Raw genomic sequence first — 7,958 nt, 5'->3', positions numbered from 1 at the left:
ATTATTAGAATTACAGATAAAAATATTTTCAAGTGTTTTATTACTTTTTGGGCCTATATTTTCATTTATGTTTTGTTAAAGAACATGTGTTGGTAATGAGATATTAGCAGATGATATTAAACCAATTTAAATCCAAGCCTTTCAACTAACCTAAGCTAGAGATCGAGAGAGGTAGGCCATCAAAGGGCTTTTTGATGAGTGGTGTTGTTTTGGCTTTATTATAAAGCTGTTGAAGTACTTGTGGTCTGCGGGCACATTGTCCCCGATCTGCTCCAATGCACCGAGGGGAACCATGAGACATCTCATTGACTTTTTGTTCGTTTATAGAGATATCATGTGCCGTGATTATTGATTCAACAGATGTAATGGCTGTAAGTAGGTGTAAGTAATCAAATAGCTTTGAAATTAAAAGTGACATTTTAGAGAACTGATTTGTGGTTTTTCTTACCCATGTCAGCCATAACGCATATATATGTCGAGGGATAATAGATTTTAAGTTTTATTCCATGATATAATAACGTTTAAAAAAATTAACAAATTACGCTGTCATGAAAGTAAATAAATTAGTATTTGTATAAAAACAAAGACGCTACTTTCGACTATCTGTTTCGCTGCTTACTACTTCTAAACTATACAACGATATTTTTTTCCGCTCTTTACGGTTGTACCGAGAATGACTTCCAAGAAGAATACATGTGAATACACGTACAACACTATACAGCCGTGAAAAGCAAAGCGTTGTTATTCTTATATAAAAATTCATTCATTCATTCATAATTTAAGAACGACGAACTAATTATATCAACGTGAAATAGTCGTGTCGTATCAAGGTTTGAAGATCAAGCAAATAAAGGTCTTTTATTTGCTTGATGTAACTGGGCCTTGGTTTTCCACTCCCCCTCTTTCTCTCTATCTTTCCCACAATAATAACTTTCATAAATTCATCGTGCCGTATATAAGAAAGTAAACCGAAATTATTTTTTTTAATCTATAACGACTTATATTCGGTACAGGTTCTTTTCCATGGAATGATAAAATTAATATTGTATACCACAGCCTCGTATTATATTATATTTTTCTCGACCTTGGAAAGACGGACATTTTATTAGCATCAGCAGTGAGACAGCATAAAAAGCCCCCTTCCCGTTGTAGGGTCTCCATGAGAAAATACTTTTTATTGTTACGAAGAGTAAGAATAAAATTATTATTATTAACAACTTAAGATACTGTTAACATAAAAATATTTTTATGTATGTATAAAAATATTTTTTAATTATTTCTTTATTCTTAGTACTGCCCATAATTACATATGTGTATCAGTAGGTATTATCAGGACATATTACATCTGTCAGTCATTTTAATTTATCTCGCAGTTTAATTGCAGTAATTTTCAAAGTAATTAGGTAGTTACTTTTTGAGAGTAGTCTTATTCCTTAGCGCGGTCCTCATGTAAGAAAACATACATACAAGTATGTTATTCGCTGATAATGGAGCATATTTTTAAATTCGAGTAAGTATTTTTAGTTTATTCATTACCAAACAGAACAACAGGCAAACAGAATATAATCTTTCCACTTACACTTGTGATATAGGGCGCTGAGGTGGGTACAACCAATGTTGGTAATTAAAGTATAAGAAATTTAAATGTAAGGGATTCCTCTGTACAACAATTATTAGTATATCGTTCACAGGGTACCAGCAATTCCGAAGTATGGAAATAAATGGATTGAACAAGTTCTTTCATATTCCGGAATTGGTGGTTACCTTATGAACGACTAATGCTGTATTTCCTAGTGGCGATGCCGGCTGCCGGCTTACGTTCGAGTCGCGGGAAATGTCAAGGTCGCGTCCGCTCACTTCCTCTGCTCAGTACTTGCGATTTCTGGTGGCTGCCTCCACTGCCTCAACGTTCGTCGTCAAACGTTGTGAGACGTTACATTACACTGACTTTTCATAATATAAGCTATGCCATTTGAACATCACATCATTATACATTACTAGCCGGGCCCGCAAATTTAGTCGCATGAAATTTAATAATAATATTAAATATAAGTAACATTTCTGGAAAATTTCATCAAAATTCGTTCAGTAGTTTTAGCGTGAAAAAGTAACAAACATCTACCCACCCATACTCCCAAACTTTCGCGTGTATAATAATATTAGTAGGTATGATTAATGTTATATGCCCGGAAGAGACTATCTATTACATTACGTGAATATCATGTCATGTCAACTTTTTGATCCCTATCCACATCTATCCCTTGTCCACAATTGGTCACATTTGCAAAATATACCCCAGCATGTCACTAATTTTACAAATGTTCTTGAATTTAATGGAAATATTATCAAGTTCTGGTAATGGTTCTAATTTCGTGTTTTAATTCTTACATATATTAGAATTTGAAAAGTGACGTTACGAAGTTTAGAATACTCTCACATACATCATAATCACAATAATGTCACACAATGTCACAATTTGTCGAATAATATAATTTATGGATGTCCTTACATACATATAATATTGTACAACGATGTGGTGTTTAAGTGCCAAAAGGTTATATATAATGTATATGGGATTTATATGTAGTTAGTAGTTAACTTACAAAACGTCAGATGGTCAATAGATGAACAGCGTCGAAGGGCCCGGCATGGCGTCGGCACAGCGTAACGACAACTCCAATGGAGCGCGGTTCCTCGACTCTTTTCTTATATTATGCCGTGATTTAACTATAGACATCCTTAGAGACAACAATTTAACATAATAAATTTATAGAAAGGAAGATATTGCGTCTTTTGTCTATGTGTGTAGTGTGTGCGTCTGCGTATGTGTATGCTACGTCTACCTATAGATCCTGGTATAGTTAATATTGATAAAATTCTATTCTTACTTCTATAAAAAAATTAATTGGCTAATTTATAAAAGCATTAAAGTAACAGCGGAAGTAATGTATTATTTAGTTTATTTAGTGTAAGTAGATAATGTTTATACCTACTAGTAAGTACGGGTAATTCAAAGAAGTTAGGTAAAAGTAACGTACAATACGACTCAAGGCTATTTCCGACCTAATGATTTTTAATTACCTTAATGTTAATTAATAATACATAATTACACTAAATATTATAATAAGGTCAATAACTTTGTTAAATATGTATAAACAGTAAAATTTGAATTTTTATAATCAATATATCAACATTTATTATTATTATAAAAATGTACCTTGTGTCGACGAGACGTGACGTGAGGGGTGAATGCTACACTAGATATGTCAATATTCTTGGTAAATATTAATATTTAAATCCAATGTTGCAGATGACGAACCTATCGCTGACTTTCGTATTAATTTTGGTCTTTTATCAGTGTTTCTATCACCGGAGAATCAACCAGTAATATAAATTAACACAAACTTTTCATCCCGATTTTTGAGAGTTAGTTCGGGATTGTAAGCTCTGCCACTCTGAGTTAATTTTAAGAAGTATTTGTTTTATAAATAAATAAAATTAATAATTGTTAGTAGATATTATTTTCAATGTAAGTAATCATTTGGTTTAAGAAGAATATCGAGAGCAGAAAGTATAAAGAATCATAATCAATTTTTTGTGACAATGTCCATAAATGACGATCTATGTATTTCTGTATTCCATGGTGCAGGCAGTTTTCGTGACTAGTGAAGCGTAGAGCGCGTAAACTGAACGCCCATATTTTCCCACCAGGTCACATCCAAGTCTTGCCATCCGAAACCATAGAACCATTCTTATTAATTAATTAAGTTATCTACTACTTGGAGGATTATAACTGAGTATTTAAAATCAAGTCAAATAATAATATCTCAAGACGAATCAAACAATGTCATCTAGTCTCAAGCTAAGCAGAATACGTGTTATGGGTACTAGTCAACTAATATAAATAATTAGATATATTTTTTTGTAAATACATATATAATATACATAAAAAACACCTAGACCGATAGAAACAATCATACTCTTGGATACAAATGTTTGTATCGTACGAGGATTCCAACCCACAACCATGGAAAGTAAGGCAATATGCTAAACCGCTAGACTACCGAGGGCGTGTGTGTGTAAAGAGAAGTTTCCAAGTTAACGGCCCACCCGATGGTAAGCGGTAACCGTCGCATAAAAACAGCACTATGAATATTATGTTATCAGATGACAATGGCAACGCATGATGATGATGGTATCACGACCATCATCATCATGCGTTGCCATTCTAGAGGACTAATATGTCATGCCTCTTTACATGTAATTTCACTTCTTAATCTGCAAGAGACGTTACTATTCCATTATTCAAAAACATATTTTATAGTTACTTACTAATTCATTTATTGACCATGATGACCTGTCTAATTATTCTCTGTAATATTTTAAAGGCGAGAATATATGTATGACTAGCAATTCGATTTCGTAGGCTATGTGTTGTCTAATATCAGACGATGCCGATGGTAATAACTAGTCGCAATATGAATTATCATTAATATCTGTATAATCTTTGTTTATATTTTATAATTTATTTAATTTAATAATCTTACAATATTTGTAGTGTTATTAATACAGCACAAAAATATTGTTATCATGATAATATTCGTGGAGATTTATTGTGACATTCACTATCATACTACTTTTATTTACTTTTAATCTCCGACGCAAAAAGAATTCTGTAATTGTGAGTAAATGTTACAAGTTAGAAGTGTGCCTATATGTGGCATCAGAGCTTCTAAACGAATGGATTGATTACGATGCTGCTAATTGTTTGAAAAGACATGATCTAGATGATTCTGAATTTATTAGAGATTTCCCCGAAACACTTAAATTATTAATTTTCTAATCATAACTTTTTATTATTGTCAGAGTAATTAGATGTGGTGTGTCTCTGACAAAGCAGGAAATTTGAAAATTCTTAAAATATCACGCTACTTACGAGTACGTATATCAGGTATACTTTTCACAGAATAAAGATTATTTAATTTTCATATAAGGAAAATGGAATCTGTACAGTAATATCACAATAGCTTTAAGAAAAGATAAGGCATTCTCTGACGTCAGTTTGCGCAACCATGTTAACTACATAATTCCAAGAGATAATTAGTAAGAATGTTCTGACTTTATGATAGTGAAACATGTGACAAAAATTATATTTGCTCTATTAATGTTAGATCTATTATTAAAGTTACGTATATACCTTACACACGTACTCACGTATATACTTGTTTGATATACAATTTTCATAATACACGCATGTTTTTGTTATAATATAAAAATTTTGTTCTAGAAACTAAACTGAAATATAGTAATAAATTTATATAAAAAACGTATTATAGTCACACTAGGGTATCTACTACTACTATGCTGGTTCAATACTTCAATAGAATTTTTTTAATAATATGAATATTATTCTAACTTTTTCACTTCATCTTAATAATTCAAAAGGCGAAGTCAATCACGTGTACTAACTACTTAATTCTCATTTATTTTTTGTATCAACCACTAGTTGCAACTTATTGTTCGTAGAAAACATTTAGGTATTCTCTATTCAAAATAATAATATGTATATGTCTACTACAGCGCTGTAAAGGGATCTATAAATTGTATTAAGCTTTTATATATAAAAAAATATGTGGTATAAGAATTATAAACCTGTATATACTGCATCGAATTGAATATATCGTCAATTGTTATATTTGAATAATTTTATCTTAGATAAGCAGACGAATTGTATAATCGCGTGCGGCTGGTTACCATTCAAGCGTGTGTTACGCTAGCGAGAGTGCATTCTTAGATATCTACAACAATGAAGGCGCATCCCCGCTTTCCAAGTTCATTGACAACGAAAGTATTGTGTATTCGTGAAAACTTACGCCAATTATTAAGGGAGGGCGTGGATAGGTAAGTGGTAACGTCGCTGGCGCAGTGTGCTGCAGGCGTATACAATCGTTGGGTTGCGCGACGACGCGCTCGGCTGCGTACGCGCTTCACTGCCAAGGCCGCGGCGCGGCGTGCTTTCTCCACGATCTACAACCCATTACATGGCTCTTGAGACTGCTTGCATAATATGATGTAATTGGAATTTGTTTTGCTGTGCAGCCACGTAAAGAGGTTGCGTATGCTCATTATACTTTAAACAGTATTGTTATATATTACGATTAGCATATACGAGTCAATATATGTCGAATGTAGGCTTCCGTCAGGGGCAGCAATAGTGATGGATGAAGATAACCGGTTGCTCTTGACCCAATGTATCAGTGTCGCAAGTAGGCATCATGCTTCGCTTCCGTGTCTCACCGGGGCGTGCCGGGGCGACGCGACGTTGGCGGGTCGACGAATATACATACGTTGACGAACGTTACTTATAATGTAAACAATCCGGAATATCACGCTCGAAGATGCGGAATGATGGTCATAGAACCGTATTTTGCTAAATTGTAATTGTAGAATGTTGTTAAATTACATTGCAAGAGAGTTTATAACTAGAAAGAAAATAAAACAATATCGCTATTCGCTACGATTGTAGCAACATAACTGCTTTTCTTTATATTTATATATGTTATCTATATAATTCTTGTACAATACATACATTATAAATGGAATATGCCTTATATTGTTAAGAATATTTTATACTCGAACACATTGATATTTTAAAGACTAACTAGATAAATATATAACCTTATTACACTGCTATTAATTTATTTAAATCCTTTATTGAGTGCAATATATACAAAAATAAAACAATATTTACTTAGTTATTTTATTCGATATTTGATATTAAATATTCATTACCAGGGTTTAATAAATATCATATAAATGATATCAGAAGTAGGTAGGTAGTACTTCGTTAACTTCTTGAGTCTGGGTAACTTTCCGGAAATAATAAATCTCTACTTAGTATTTATCAAGGCTTACGGGCCAAGAGCCGTCAAACTCGTGCCCTTGACCTGATATAACTCGACATTTTAATTTTAACTTTTATATGCATAATTATATCAACACTTGATAGTTTTTATTTAGCAACTGAAGTAAAACTACTGTTCATTACGGGAATGTTGGTCCAAACCCGTTATCTTTTATATCTGAAGGAATTATTCGAAATCGTTTGTTATAGAAAAGTAAGAAGCGGTGTGACCCAGCTTTTATAAAAGCATACTAAGTATGTATCTGTGTTGATGTATCAGTCTAGTCTATTTCTATTCTATAAACAATTAGTAAACACGACAGATAGATTTCATAAAATAATGGAAGCCATTAAAAATTATTTGCTATCAAAGTTATGAAACGTTGATTATAAAATAGGACGACTATATTATGATACAGAAACGAGGCAAACGGATATGTTTCTAGTAGGTACATTTATTTTATCTTTATACATATTTGTAAAATAAAATCGTAATATTTTTGTAGTACATACTCGTATGTTTGTGTAAGTCTTATTGAAAGGAAAAATTACATAGAGCTTATGCTCTACCGTAGCTTAGGGCATAAACCCCACTTATATACTTAAGATACATTTAAATAGTAAATAAAACATATGTGTATATATATATACTACTTTATCCTAAGATATAAATAGTTATCTTAGGATAAAGTTAATAGAAAATACGCGTAACTTTTTACCCTTTTATTGTATATATATAGATACACAGAAAACTAGAATAGCATTTATGAAGAGTATAAAAGGGTAAATTATCGCCTTAGAGGAAGTTTACATATTGTTGATTAATTCTGAGATAATCATCATCAATCAATCAATCGATCACAGTCATGTGCGAATGGAGTGTAGGTAACAACTATGCGGGACTTTTCCGGAAGACTGTTGTTCTCAAGGGTATGACGTAGTAAATCAGTTAACTTGCTCCGATTGGAGAGGTGGAAAAAAAATAATTGACCGTAGTTATTCATGTGTGACAGACATTTCAATTTGTAATTAAACATCAGAAACGGAAAATAAC

Source organism: Achroia grisella, unplaced genomic scaffold, assembly GCF_030625045.1.
Source record: "Achroia grisella isolate CSIRO2021 unplaced genomic scaffold, CSIRO_AGI_Agris_v1 utg1245, whole genome shotgun sequence".
NCBI lineage: Eukaryota > Metazoa > Arthropoda > Insecta > Lepidoptera > Pyralidae > Achroia > Achroia grisella.
This window is presented reverse-complemented; position numbering follows the sequence as displayed.